A 15019-nucleotide genomic window follows, 5' to 3' on the forward strand; every position below is an offset into this window, starting at 1 on the left:
CGGTTGGTGTGAAAGCCTGTCGGAGCCTCCTTGGGATTGCTCAAGTCCACCAGATAGTTAACCTCTCCGAGTTTACCCACAACTCGGAAGGGTCCCATCCACTTATCTTGCAAGTCCCTCTGCCTTGTTGGGATCATAACGAGAACGAGCTGGTCTTGAGCGAACTCAACCATGTTAGCCTTTTGATCGTGCCAGTGCTTGACCAATGCTTGTCCAGCTTTCAAGTTATCGCTTGCTTCCGTCATCATGTGTGACATTCTCCTCCGGAGACCTATCACGTAGTCAGTCACTCTGACTGGCCTGGGGGAAGAAGCACTCTCCAACCCCTCCTTAATCAGGGCCAATGGACCTCTGACGGGATGACCATAGAGTAGTTCGAAGGGCGAGTAACCTACTCCCTCCTGAGGGACGTCTCTATAAGCAAAGAGAAGGCATGGCCGTAGAAGGTCCCACTTACGCTTAAGGGGTTCCTCTAAAGCACCTATCATGCTCTTCATGGTTCAGTTGAACCGTTCTACCAACCCATTTGTTTGTGGGTGGTAAGCTGTTGAGAACTTGTAAGTAACTCCACAGGTTTTTCACATGGCTTTCATGTAGTTGGACATAAAGTTTGACCCCCTGTCAGAGATTACTTCCTTAGGAAACCCGACCCTAGTAAAAATACCAAGGAGGGCCTTAGCCACAGCCAGAGCTGTAACAGTCCTCATAGGAATTCCCTCAGGATACCTAATAGCATGGTCTACTACAACAAGTATAAACCTGTTGCCTGAGGAGGTTGGAGGATCAAGGGGACCAACAATGTCAATCCCTACTCTCTCAAATGGGACTCCCACAACTGGGAGAGGCACTAAAGGTGCCACATTCTTGGAGCCAACCTTACCAGTGATCTGGCAGGTGTGGCAGCTCCTGCAGTGTTTTTCTACTTCGGCCCCCATCTTCGGCCAATAGATGTAGAGACAGAGCCTTTCCTTAGTCTTCTTGAAACTCAAGTGACCAGCCAAAGGAATCTCGTGGGCTAACTGCAAGAACTGTGGTCTGTTCTCTTGGGGTACTACAAGTCGTTTGTAGTCTCCAGGTGCAGACTCGGTCGGTTCACTGTAGAAGAGGCCATCTTCCCAGTGCAACCTGAATTTCCCAGGCTCTTGCCCTTCAGCCTGAGCTTCTGCCTGGTGGCGAAGACCTTCCAGAGTTGGACATTCTCTCTGTCCCTTACTGAAGTCTGCCCTGCTGGGTCCACCTTCTGCCAGTAAAGACTGCAGCTCAGGATGGTCAACAGGATCCAGATCCCCAATGAGTTCCTGGCCTTCCATTAGCTCTTCCTCAGAGTCTAATTCTACCACACAGGGTTGTACCTTGCTCTCAGCCTCGGCTGGAGGTGGAGTTAAAGGTGTAACTTTGGACAACCGCGGGGAAGTCCGTGTTGGCTCCACTGGAATGCTGGCTGCTGGTTTCGGGATAGAAGTCTTAGGTTTCCCTTTCGCTTCTGATTTCTTGGAGACAGCGGCCGACAATTCCAGTGGAGCAGGAGTGATTTCTTTCTTCATCATCTCCTGGAGAGTACCGCGCATGGTCCTCTCTCTTGCAGGTCTGGTTAGCTCCTATAACCGTTTACTAGGAGGTCTGGGAATATGCGATACAACTCCGAGAGTTTTCAAATCGTTACCCAACAGTACGCGTCCTGGTACCTCACTCTGTATGCTGACAGGTATCTTCACAGTCATGTCGTTACACTGGATGAGAACTGGTAATTGGGGAAGCATCTGCACAGGCCCTCCAGCTAACTTGGTGAGGCGTTTGGGTACCTTAGCAACATCCTCCGCCTGAAAAAATGATTTATCCACCACAGTTATGCTGGCCCCAGTGTCCCTAATGGTAGGAGTCTCCTGACCATTCACCTGGACACTGTCCTTATAATACTCTTTAGTATTATCGGGGATAGAATTATAGACATCTAAATTCTGTTGTTCCCACAACCCCAGAGATACTAAAGAAACTCTGGCTGAGACTCCAATGGGTTCGTCAGCTAGCAGTAGAAAGTTTCCACTTGCCATTTGTACTTCCTCCCATCCTGTTGGACCATTGTTCAACTGTGCTACCTTGGTTGTTCTATCATTGTGCTTGTACATGCGCTTTGACATTTCCTGCTACCTCAAGTCATCTACTGGAGACTCTTCCAGGGTTTCTTGGTGCCTACAGCCTTTTTCACTGGTTTATGGGTTTGCCTACTTGGAGTTCTCTGCGATGTGGCATTTTTACCAGTCAAGGTGGGCTCTGAGGGGGCTGAATCCTATTTACACGCAAGCTGGAACATGGAGCACAAGGGGTAGGGTGATCCTGTAGCCAGGTAGACTTGAAGGAAGAAGGCTACATACCCCAGAGACATTTGTTCAGAAGGTCACAGTGATGTATAAGTGAGGGCCTTTTGTTGTTGGACAGTTGGCTTGGCCTACAGTGTTTTGGGCACTCTGAAATTGTAATTGTGGGGTACTATGTACATGATGTGTTCTGCTGCTCAATGCCTGTTCCTGTGTTGTCTTTACTTTTCAGGTGTCAGGGGATTGGTGTAGTTTGACATGCTGGGGTGTTGACATGGCCAATGATCACATGTGATGTGTACAAGATACTGAGTGTCACTTGATTTCATATGCATATATTAAGTGCATGTCCCTAATGACACACACAGTTGCACAATGATCCACCACATGTACATCCACCCTTCCATGGCCACACAGATTGCATTTTCAGGCCCGCCGTGTCCATGCAGCACATGATCTATTGCCATTTGGGTACCCTGTACATGCGTCATTTGGTTGTAGATTTCATTAGTTGTTTTCATGTGATGCTCAAGGTGTATCTGGAACACAATGGCTGCTCAAAGTGCTGTGTGCTGTGCAGTGTGTTGCAGGAGACACACAAAGCACATGGGTTCGGGAGTTTGGATTTTGCCATGCCCAATGTGCATGTGAACGAGCATTCAGTGTTGTGTTCATGCTACGACTGTTGGAAAGCATTTGTGTCTGACTTTGTATGTTTGGGAGGTTGTTGGTAAGTCATTTCATCTGATTCCATGTGAGGCATCATTGTCTCATGCCAGTTTTCATTTATGACATGTCTCTTTGTATATTATTGGTCATGTGTTTGTCTTTTGCTATTGCATGCCATGTCATGGTGTAGCAGACAAGGGTGATGTGGTTTGGCAGGGTTTGGGTGACATGCCAGGGTTTGTGATGGACTGTTTTGCAGGGGTGTGTGATACACACCTTGCATGTGTTCCTTTTGGTCACACAGGATTGTTTGTTTTTAAGTAGCTAGGGATACACACAATGTGGCACTTCCGTGGGAACATTCTCAGGGTGGTAAGGTTGTGACAGTTGACTATCTCTTTGTCATCATCGATTGTCACCTGGTATGTGCCAGGCCTGTGTGCACTCCGCAGGGGTGGGAGTTTAGGTGAAAAATGTGGCCACAAGCTGGGTCTGGGCTGCCTCGCCATGTGCCCTGTCCCCTCCCATGGGCAGCGCCTGTGCCTGTGGTTGGGGATGTGGGGGCACCACCATGTCCACCAGTACCTCCCACCGTGTTGCAACGTTGTGCAGGACAGTATGCTGCCAAAATGATCCTGCACACTACTGGGGGTGCATATAGTAGCTGCCCACCAGAGCGTTCAAGGGAGCGGAAGCGTGACTTGAGCACTCCGAATGTGCGCTCCACTATGCTCCTGGTTGCAATATGGGCATCGTTGTATCTTACCTGGGGTGGTGTGGTGGGGTTCCGGATTGGCATCATCATGTGGTTGCTCAGAGGGTAGGCACTGTCCCCTGGGGAGGTGATGATAGTGGAGATTATTAGGGTTTGGGTATTTGTCTGTGCGTGACTTGCGTGCATGTGCAGAGGCATTTGTACTCACCTTGAAGCCACGTATCGCCATGCTGCCCAGCTTCCAGGGCCCGGCTCAGGGCGGACATTCTGTATATGAAACTGTCATGGGTGGAGCCAGGGTAGTTTGCATAGACAGAGGTGATGATTCCTTTAGCATCGCATACAACCTGCACGTTGATGGAATGCCAGTGCTTGCGGTTTTGATAGATGTGCTCAGTGGCTCTGGGTGGACGTAGGGCCACATGGGTGCAATCAATGGCACCAGGCACTTTGAAGAAGTGTGCCACCCAGTAAAAGCCCTGGGCCATGGCCTGCCTTTTCGCGGGTGTTCTGGGCATTTATATATGCCTGCGGACTGAGGGGCGTGCAGTGATGATTGCCAACACCTGGTGTAGGTAGCGTGACTGCGTGGCCTGTGAGACCCCCCCACTATGGCAGTGGTCCGCTGAAATGACCCAGTGGCCAAAAAATGCAGGACATTGAGCACCTTCTCCAAGGGGCTCAATGCTTGGTAGCACAGGGTGGGGGAAGTAAGGTCATTTTCCTACTCCCTGATGAGGTGTAGGATGATGTAAGGTAGAAACCTTTACCTGCCATAGACGTGGTTGTCAGGCAAAAAGGCTGGTCCGGGGTAAAAAAATGCGGGCCCTGGCTATTCTCCTCCTCCTGCGGTGTCCCACGATCAGTGCTGCGACAAATGGGGCATTCATCCTAGCTGTATATACGTGTTTGATGTTTGCGCAAACTTTTATACTGTGTGGGGGGACGCTTCCGCCTGCCTTCGTGTGGCGGACGTGTTGACGCCTATGTGCGTCTTTTGCCATGCATGGGTTTCCCGTATTCGAATCCATGAATACGGGTTGTACGCGTGCGTGTGGGCGTTCCGTGCATTTCCCTGCAGTACGTCCCCTGTTACGCCTTCTTTTTCACACGTTGTTCCCCATTCCGCGTGTTACGCTCTGTGTTCCGTCCCCTTTTTGGTGTGTGGGTGGACGCTGTGCGCTTTCCATGTGCGCGTCATGCACGGCGTTCGGGATGTTGCAATGATGTGTACGCCCGTGTGCGCCACGCACGGATTTGGCGCACATCCCGAAAAAAACACACGCAGGGACTTCCATAAATCACACGCGTGCACGTGCGCTTCCTTTTATGCGCTTGCGCCACTTTTTTCGGCGCACGTTTGTTCCATGAATCGGCCCCTAAGAGTATTCCTGTTTACCTTCTTAGCAGATACCAACATAACTTTGGTTTAATTGAATTTTACCAATAGCTTGTTTTCTTTCGCATACCGACCCAGCTCATTTCACAGACTTCATCCCTAAAGCATAAAGCATTCCTGAGACCGGACACTTTCCGATCTTCGAGGGGCATTTAGCACTGCCAGTGAGACAGCTGAGTAGGACTGGGATATACATGTTGAAAAGCAGAGGGTCAAGCAGGCAACCCTGCTTTACTCCCCTGCTTATTCTCATTTCCTTAGACAGCAGGCCATCGTCAGCCAACCAGATCTGCGCAGTAGTATCAGAATGTATATCCAGGAACCACCCGGGGCAACCCAACTGACTCATTTTTTCCCACTAAATGTTCCGGTCCACTAAATCAAAAGCGGAATAGAAATCAACAAATTTGACATGAACAGAAGGGCTACCATGTATTTTTGCCTGTGAAATTGTAGTGACTAATAATCGGAAAACGTGCGTCGTGCTAGACACTGAGCGAAATCCCATTTGGAATGGGTGGAGGACGTAATAACCCATGTCTGTAATTGTCCCAAAACATAGGTTGCAAACACTTTTCTAGATTTATACAGTAAATAAAGTAACCTGTAATTCTCCGGGAATAGTCGGTCTCTAGCCTTAAAAACAGGGACCAAAATCGATCTCTTTCAGGAGCACGGTATCTCCCAAGCCCTGCACACTTTCTGCAACATGGTGTGTAATCTCCATGCCCAAAGAATAGGATCCCCCTTCAAGATTTCAGCTCACAACCCCTTTGGTCCCGGTGCCCTAGAATTTTTACATTTCTTTATGTGGGTACACAAATTATCCAAAGTGAACTCAATAGACCATGACTAGTTATTGGTTATCTCTTCTTCTCCCACCTCATCTAGTAAGAAAATTCCTTCCCAATTTGGGAGAGCCAAACACCTTTCGTAATTGGATTTAGTATTGTGGACGCATATGAGCCCCTAGCTAGTGTCAACACCTTCCACATACTCCTGGCGTTCCCACTCTTGAGGGATTCCACCATGAGCTCCCGGTTTGCCGTTTTGCCACCCAGACGTCGCCTAGCAAGCCAATTTCTATATTTATTTTTTAGTCTGCTAGAATCTCTCTGCAGTATATATATAGATTTCGATTTTTCTTTTAAATTTTACACATTTTTCCTCAACAGGCGATTGGCTTTATTCATTTCTGCATCATATGTGTGCACAGCTTTAGTGCCTGTGGTCATGATGGATTTCCCCCTCAGTGATCCTGCTCTGTGCGCCAGACTGAACAACCATTATACTATTTCCTCGGGAGACAGACCATACAAAAAAGACCGTGTCTCAGCCATTTCGGATCTGAGAAAGGTGCATGCTTTTTCTATATTGCGTTCGGACCAGGCCAGCCTGTTTCCCAACTGAGAGGGTATAAGGTTAGTCGGGCCGCCAGGTACTAGTGACTGTGTCTCGGGTACAACCTTGGAGTCAATACTGCATGGTCACTCATGAGTACTGCACAGATTTCCAAAGTACTTAACCAATATACTATTAGTGCAAAGTTGCCCTCTTGGCTCACGAGCACCATAAAGCTTCCCTGGGATATCTCCTCTTGTTCGCCCATTTAGAATCATCAACTCGCAATCATTCAAAAAGCGCAACCAACTCATACCGCTGGCATTTGAATTCTTCAATACCGTTATAGTGTATGAAGAAATATTCAGATGTTTGTCCATACTCCGGTGCTCCCCACAACTAGAATTAAGGGCTCCGCCTAGCACAATCCAGTCTTTGATAGGCACCTTTACCCAGTTGGCTATCAACATATCCAAATAGGCAAATGTGTCTGCCGTCCCATTCCCCCTATGAGGGTCATAGATATTAATCAGCAACAAACTTTTGACTTTACATTCACCCTCAAGTAATACTTTGACAGCTAACACATTGCCATTGGGATCACTAGGGAACACCACACTGGACTTTAGCCCTTGTTTTACTGCAGTTAACAGACCTACAAACAGTCTCCCATTAGTTCCTTTTTTAGCCATAGCCTGATATATCACAAAACCATCGACCAGAACATGTTCCCTAACCACGTTTCCTGGAGCATGAACACTGACTGGTCAACCAAGAAATACAAGGAGATCAGATCCCAAGACTTGAAAGTCCTTCGCAAACTGCAGATTTGTAACTGGTGCACTGAAGAGAATACCGACTGCATTCTTATTGGATCTGGTTAGTGGCTGCTTTTGAGCATATTGTTAATTTGATCTTGGACTGTTTAGATAGTTTTGGTCAGATTATGGCTTTGTTTGTTTGTTGTTTTTATATGTAGTATAAGAGCCCTGATGCCTGCAGGATTTTTGGAAGTATATTAGTGTGACATCTGCAGATTGGTAAAACCGAAATTGTGGTCGCTAAGGGCCTGCCTGTGGAGTTCAATATATTGGGTGAAGAGGAGGGGAAATTGTGAGTGTCCTTCAGTAACCCTCTACATGACTGTAGTGAGAGAGGTTAAATAGGTTTTCATGTAGACTATTTATTTCCTATCAGTAAGAAAGGAGATGATCCAGTCAAGAAGAGTGCCTGGGGGTTTCATCCTGTGGGAAAGGATGGTTAGGAACATGTGTGGTTAAGGGTGTCATAGGCTGCAGAAAGGTCACAGAATATAAAGTGGACTGTAATATTGATGTCATAAAGGATGTGAAGTGTAGTGGTCTTGGTTTTGTTGCTTGGAAGAAAGCAATATTGGAAGCGACTGGAAGGGGTTGAGAAGGTTGTGTGTGAGGAGGTACTGTTCGGAGTTGGCATGTGACAAGGCATTCCATGATTCTGGCAAGGTATGGCAGGATAGGGATGAGGCAGTAGTTTTCAGGGAGTGTTGGGTTGAGGGATGGTTTCTTGAGGAAGCTGAACATTATTTTTGCTTTGAATTTAGAGGGGATTGTATTTTGTGCAAGACAGTAGTTGATGATGCTAATCAAATGTGGAGCCGTGGTGGTGATGCAGTTGGATACAACTTCCAGAGGGTTGGCATTGTCCAGGAAGTGTCCAGGTCATGTCTTTGCTAAGATGTTTATGAGGGTACTATGGTGAATGGGCTCCTCTGGGAACACCATTCAGAAAGAAATCGCCTCATTCCAGCAACACCAGGGACATTATCACAGAGACCAACCATTGGTGGACTAGTTCATCAGGTGACGAGAACGTTTGTCATACCTGCTGGGTTTTGGCTTCACTTTGTCTTAAAATTCCCTTCCAGTGTCAACCTTGGATTTATGAAACTTCTTGCAGCTGCAATCTTGGGCTGGTGTCATCAATTACAGTCGTCACCTTGGATCGGTGACATCACTTCCTGTGGCCATCTTGGATTAGCCCAACTCAGGATCCTCTAGGAACACCAATAAGGAAGAAATTGCCTCATTTCAGCAACACGAGGGACAATATCAGAGAAATCAAGCACTGATGGTGATGAGAGCCTGTGTCAACCCTTCTAGTGTTTAGCTTCACTTTGTCTTTAACTTCGCTGCCATAGGCCATCTTGGATTGGTAACATCTGGTGACATCTGTCTGGCTGGCCTCCCTGGGCCCTTTTCCTCAGCCAGTATCCACAGTTAAGGACCTGTGGGTAAAACTCACATCAACCTTGTCCATGGAGCCGAAGGTAAACTCTGTCTGTCAACGGGCCTTTTCCAGCTTAGGCTTCTGTGAGGGGTCTCTCCTTTCATTCCAGCTCACCTTCTTGCCTCCGTCATCCATGCATTGGTTCGATCCTCGTTATACTATTGTAATTCCATGTATGTACTCCATCAGTACTCTGCAGCTCGGCTGGCGGCTTGCACTCCACGTGGCTGCCATATATTCCCTGTCCTCCGCAAACTTCATTGGTTACCAGTGACTAAACGTATTCAGTTCAAGGCACTCTGTTTGGTCCACTGTTTTTTTTTTTTTTTTTTTGGCCGGGGGAAGAATACCTTAGGGATACATTCCCGCCTTACTTCCCGAGCTGAGCTTTGCAGACAGCTAACTCCTGTCTACTGACTGTTCCTCCGGTTAGGTATAGCTGTATTGGTGGTCTCTTCTTTTCAGTGGCCGCAGCAGCTCTCTGGAACTCTCTCCCTCCTTCATATAGAGCTACCCCATTCACCGTACATTTTGCAAAGCTCTTATAACGCTCCTCTTTTAGGCAGTTTCTTTCGCTGTCCTTCAGGGAGCACCAAGATGCCTTTTGGCGAACGGTGCACTTTATAAATAAAATCCAATCCACTTCCAGCTGCCATCTTGGCTTTCAAACATCACTTCCAGTGGCCATTTCGGATCAGCCCAAACTCCAGAGGAAGTCCACAAGAGGCTCCTCTGGGAACACTACTCAGGAACAAATGGCAACTTCCCAGCAACACCAGGGACACCATCAGGCAGACCAACCACCGATGGACTAGGAAATCAGGTGACAAGAGCATGTGTAATCCCTTCAGAACTCCTGATGAGCGCCCAGCCATGGGTGTCCCAGGTAAGGGCAAAACTGTGAAGGCTGAAGACCAGCCATTGACAAGCAGCTTTGCCTCTCAGTCTTTCCGTGCTACTTTCCTATAAGTAAACTGTATTACTTCTTCTTAGCTTCACCCTCATCATCTTCTTCTAATTCTATCACTTCCTTTCCCTCCTACTTCTGTCTTCACTCTCCTCTGCTCAGAACCATATCTCAACTCTCTTCACATGCCTATCATATCTTCTTCTTGACAACACCTCTCTTCTCGCTCCACTACAATTTCTATTAAAAAACGTACTTCAAACCTAACTTCCATTACATTTCCTCTTTGTGCATATACTGCCACTGCCTCTCTATTTATCAGACTCAAGGTTTCTATGCTTCTATGTCTCACTCTCCTTTTTCTTTTTAGTTTTCATTAGAGATGTTCCACCAATTCATTACAAAACAACAATCACCACCAAACAACAGCCCCTCTTAACCCCCCTCAAAGCTTCCCAAAAAGTTCTAGTGAGTACAGACAGAAAATCTGAACCGTCTGTAAAACTTGCATCTATATCTTAAGTCATAATGCAATTGCATCTCAGCATCGGTTCCCAGTCCAATATCTCAAATTAGTGTTCCCATCATGAGGTACAGATTCCCCGATAGATATCACAGATTGTGTTTACCTTTAACTCTTCCCATAATCACCTCAAGAGATATCCAGCCTTTCTCCCTCTACACCACTCTACCCCATCATAGTATAGGGGGGAATAAGGGAGACATACAGTGCCCCTCCATCACCTACCTAGTGTACATCCCATTCCCCATTTGAGTATTGCTGGTTCCCATTACTCTATGAAGCTCTTATGTAGTCATTAATGCTGTCAATTTCTACATTGTATACATTTCCTTTAATTTCCACAGCCAAACCACTTTCACCGGCAACCCTGAGATCTTCCAATTCTGCACCACCTTTACTCTCCCAGCCCTGGACACGGCCCCCCCACATTTTGGGATATCCGTAGGTCTTGCTGCCCTGTGATGGGACCCCCTCCAACAACATTTGCAGGAGATCCAGCAAATGTTTCTCCTCTATAACCTCTTCCATCCACCCAAGCAGATCCCTCCAATATTGCTGAACTTGCCACAACATGTGTGCCCTAGAACCCACCTGGCCACACCCCCTTGAACAAAGTGTAGATGCACCAGAAAACATTCTCAAAATCTTAAAAGGATCCCTGTGCCACCATTGTAACATTTTAAAATGATGCTCCATCGCAGATGTACATAAATTGCCATTTAACATGATTTTGTAAACCATCCCCCAATGCCTCCACCAAAAGTACCCCCCAACTCATCCAGCATTCTTTAAAGTTGTGTCTCCTCTCTAGATCAAATCAAGATCCAGAAACACTTTGGCTACAAACAACTGCCACACTCTCTGAGAACCTCCATCCGACAATGTTTGCATATTGTGAAAAACCCCACGGTCCCAGATCTATATCCAGACCCAAACCGATGTCATGGGTGACGGCCAAGAAGATAACTTGGCTGTAAATTTGCTCTCCCTCCATAATGACCAGACATGGGTGATCTTTCAATATATTCAGAATGACAAATCCATATCCTCTAAATAGGACCAATAAGTCCCCAGATGGTCTCACATGTGTACCAAAAGAACTTCTAATGTGGCCGCCTTGTAATATAAGGAAACATTCAGAAACCCACAGCCTCGTTCTTCCCTCGGTAGAGTAAGTGGAGATCTTTTAATCCTTGGGCATGTGTCCTGCTACACAATCCTTGCCCATATCACCATTTCTGAAAATTAACCAGAGGGGTCCTGGGAGTCCCTCTGCCAGACATTAGTCCTGTTTGCGAGAGCCTTACCCAGATTCTTTAGCTCACTATCTTTCACAGAGGAGAAATATCCAAAACATATCAGTCTTTGTCCTGCCCTGGGGCAGTCCAGCACCGAACTGCTAGGCAATTCTTCTCTGAACAAGAGTACCAACAGCACCACCAGACACATGTTTCGGTCTGGTTGGACTTCATCAGTAGGGTGGAGCTGTGCCTCTCTAAGAATAGTGAGCAAGGGGTTTTTGCCTGGATTCTCCTAGTAATTTAGGGTGAGACCCAAAGTTACTTAAACTATGCAAATTAACAAGAGGGGTCCTGGGAGTCCCTCTGCTAGACATTAGTCCTGGTGCGAGAGCCTTACCCAGATTCTTTAGCTCAGCATCTTTAAGAGAGGAGAAATATCTAAATCATATCAGTCTTTGTCCTGCCCTGGGCACTCCAGCACCGCAATGCTAGCCAATTCTCCTCTAAACTGGAGCTGTGCCTCTCTAAGAATAATGAGCAGGGGGTCCCACAGAGGGACTTCCCAGGACCCCCCTTGTATTGTTGTTTTTTTTTTTTTGCATATAACCGTTTCTGGCAGGGTGTAGTGTGCCATAAATGGTTATACTGGTGCAACGGAATTACGAGTTTTTCAATTGAAAACGTGTAATGAGGTCCTATATGCATCTGTCCTTTGTCTATCCATAGTGAGACCTAGCAGCAGTACTGCATCATTTCACCATTAGCCCTTTTCTCTTACTTTTGAGTAGTTTGCCATTAGGATGATATTACTTCTGCTCTGCAGGAGTAATAATAATAATAATAATATGATCTAGTTTTAATAGCGCTACAAACCCACAGGTATCTAAGTGCTGGAATAACAGTTGAAATTATTATCCCACTGCGTGGTACTCAATGTATTGGCCTTGGAATGATGAAAGCCTGAGTAGGCCCTGCCAAAATTCGAACCTGCATCAGCAGGCTGCACACAGATGTAAAAACGAGTACTCAGCTAGCTGTGCTATCTGACCGACCAAGGCTAGAGTATAACGAGTAAGGCTAAACCACCTGCTCAGCCCTCGCACTTCTACAAACCCAACAGTGATCCCAATTATAAAGGTAAATGTTATGATTCGTTCTAGGAGGTGTCACTGTCTAGAACGTGGAACACTGAACTCTCATGTGGAATGTATCTTATCAATTGTAACTCAAGGTCCAATTACAGCTGTTGGAGTTGTGGAGCTGAAAGGATAGAGTTGTTCTGGTGGTCCTCGAATTCAGCTTAATAAAACATGTGTTAACCATACCTGCATAGTTTAATGCCTCACATAACGAGTGACGAGTTGAACCTGAAGCAGATGACCCCCGGCACATTGATGCTCTCTCTGCCATCCTGCCAAGGTCTAAGAGAATTCTCATGTGCCTGAGATTGGTTTCATCTTCCTGAAGGATGGAACCTACCATGGCTTCTAATGCCATCCTCCTCCCAGCAATGTATTGCTTAGTGCATCCTCCAGGTGGTCACTACAACCGAGCATGAGCCTGAGAAGAAGTCAGCACCCTACAGAGAGTGGGAGTGTGTGAAAGCATCCTGGAGAATTACCAGGTCAGAGCGAGCACACAAGTCTAGAGGCCATTGTTAGTATTGGGGAGCATGCAACGGCACATTTTACTGGTATCGAGTCTGTCTGCACTTGATCCCACGAATTTACAGTGACCGTGCGCTTGCGCCATCCATATTTTTTTGTCTTGAACAGCAAAGCAAGCTCATGGACTGAGCTGCATTCATCTGAAAAAAATACCCTGTGCTGTCTCTGTACATGCAGCCATTTTGCTTGTCCCAAGGTTGTCGTGGCAATATACAGGCTGACATACGCGGAAACAAAGGCTATAGTTTATATCAGTTGCTGTGACAACCGTCCACAAAGGGCAATGGCACAAGGGTGCATGTGTGGGTCCAGAACGGATTACTTAAAGACTTAAGGTGTGCAAGGCATAAACAGAGATTTATATGTGTCTTTCTCCAGGGATAATATCCATTTCAACTTGGTGCACTGCAATACAATGCAGTGAAGAGAAAAGTATTTAAGTACAGGGTTTGAGAAAACACAATATAAAGTATCCAAAATGGCAATGCCCGGGGTACCTGACCCCACTATGTTTATGGCTTCTCCAGGACCGGGTGAAGTAAAATGGAGCCAATGGAAAAAATGATGTATACATTATCTAAAGGATGCTTGTGGAAATTCATTTTCCAGTGATAGGAAGCTTGTTAATGCACTTTCTGGATTTCGAAAGGCAAAGCATTTAAGATACATTTGCTCCATTGGTGGGTGATGGTAGTGGTGATCCTGTGAACTAACTGGATATAGCGCTTCCCAAGTTGGATTTGGATTTTAATCCTCAAACACGCACTAGTTTGGAAAGATACAAATTTGATGTATGTATACAAGAACAATGGAAGATTGGGAAATGGTGTGAAACAACTCTTCGTCACCTGGCTTTTTCCTGCAAATGTAGAAATTCTTTCGATGAACATATGCAAGATCAATTTATTATTCAATGGAACAGTAAAAAAATCAGAGAGGAATTATGGTTGAAAGACAAACCCACATTAGATGAAGTATTGGATATTGCTAAGCGTGTGGATCATTCTATGGCTTGGGTGTCAAAATTGACAGAGAATGAGAATACATGAGAATAAAGAAACAAAGGTAGAGAGCTAAAAGATGGCAGATGGGAAACAAAAGAAGAAGGTGAAGGATAAGGCTGCCAACCAAAGGAAATGGGACAGTAAGAATGCCCGGGTGAAAGGCCAGAAAATGAAAGAACGTTTGTGTTTCTGGTGTGCAAGTAACACACATTTTGCCAGATCAGCTTCATGCCCTGTGTATATAGTAATATTTTCAAAGTGCAAGAGAAAGGGGCATTTTGATAACTGTTATGTTATGTTATTTTTCATTTATATAGCGCCTTACATACCATTGGTATGGTCTGAAGACGCTGGTAGGTTGAACGCTCTTGGGAACCGAAGTTCGGATCAGTAGAGAGAGTAGAGTCAAAGGTGCGTGTGAGCACCGGATATGAATGCCGCTGGTGCAGTATTCGTGTAATAGCTGCTTCTTAGCGGTAGGTGTGGTGGTTGAGAGATCAGGAGTATGTGTTCGTTCTGGCAGGATATATCCAGACCGAATGTGGCTGCGTTAGGCCTGAGGTGAACGCCTGTCTGGGGGGGGGTGTAACCAGCAGTGTTTATTTAGAATGATGGGGAATGTGCGGCAGATGTTATTATGAGAACAGTTATACCGAATGGTGACATAGTATCTCTGTGTTCTAGTTGAGTGGTGGTCTAAAGAAGATGGTAAGCGTATGATGGGTTACATGTTCTTTCAAACGTTCCCTGCAGTCTGAACCATACTATATACGTCGCGCTAATAGGCACTTTCTCAATTCAACTTTATACAGGGAGGGTATTAGGCATAATTCTAAAATCAACTTTGCACAGAGCGGTTATTAGGGAGATTGGTCAGTTCAGCCGGGCACGCTATTAGGATATTGGGCACACTTCTAAATTCAACTTCTAAATGCACTTCTAAATTCAACTTTCACATATAAGCTATTGG

The sequence above is a fragment of the Ambystoma mexicanum genome, chromosome 6q, assembly GCF_040938575.1.
Source record: "Ambystoma mexicanum isolate Mex_15411 chromosome 6q, UKY_AmexF1_1, whole genome shotgun sequence".
NCBI classification, from domain to species: Eukaryota; Metazoa; Chordata; class Amphibia; order Caudata; family Ambystomatidae; genus Ambystoma; species Ambystoma mexicanum.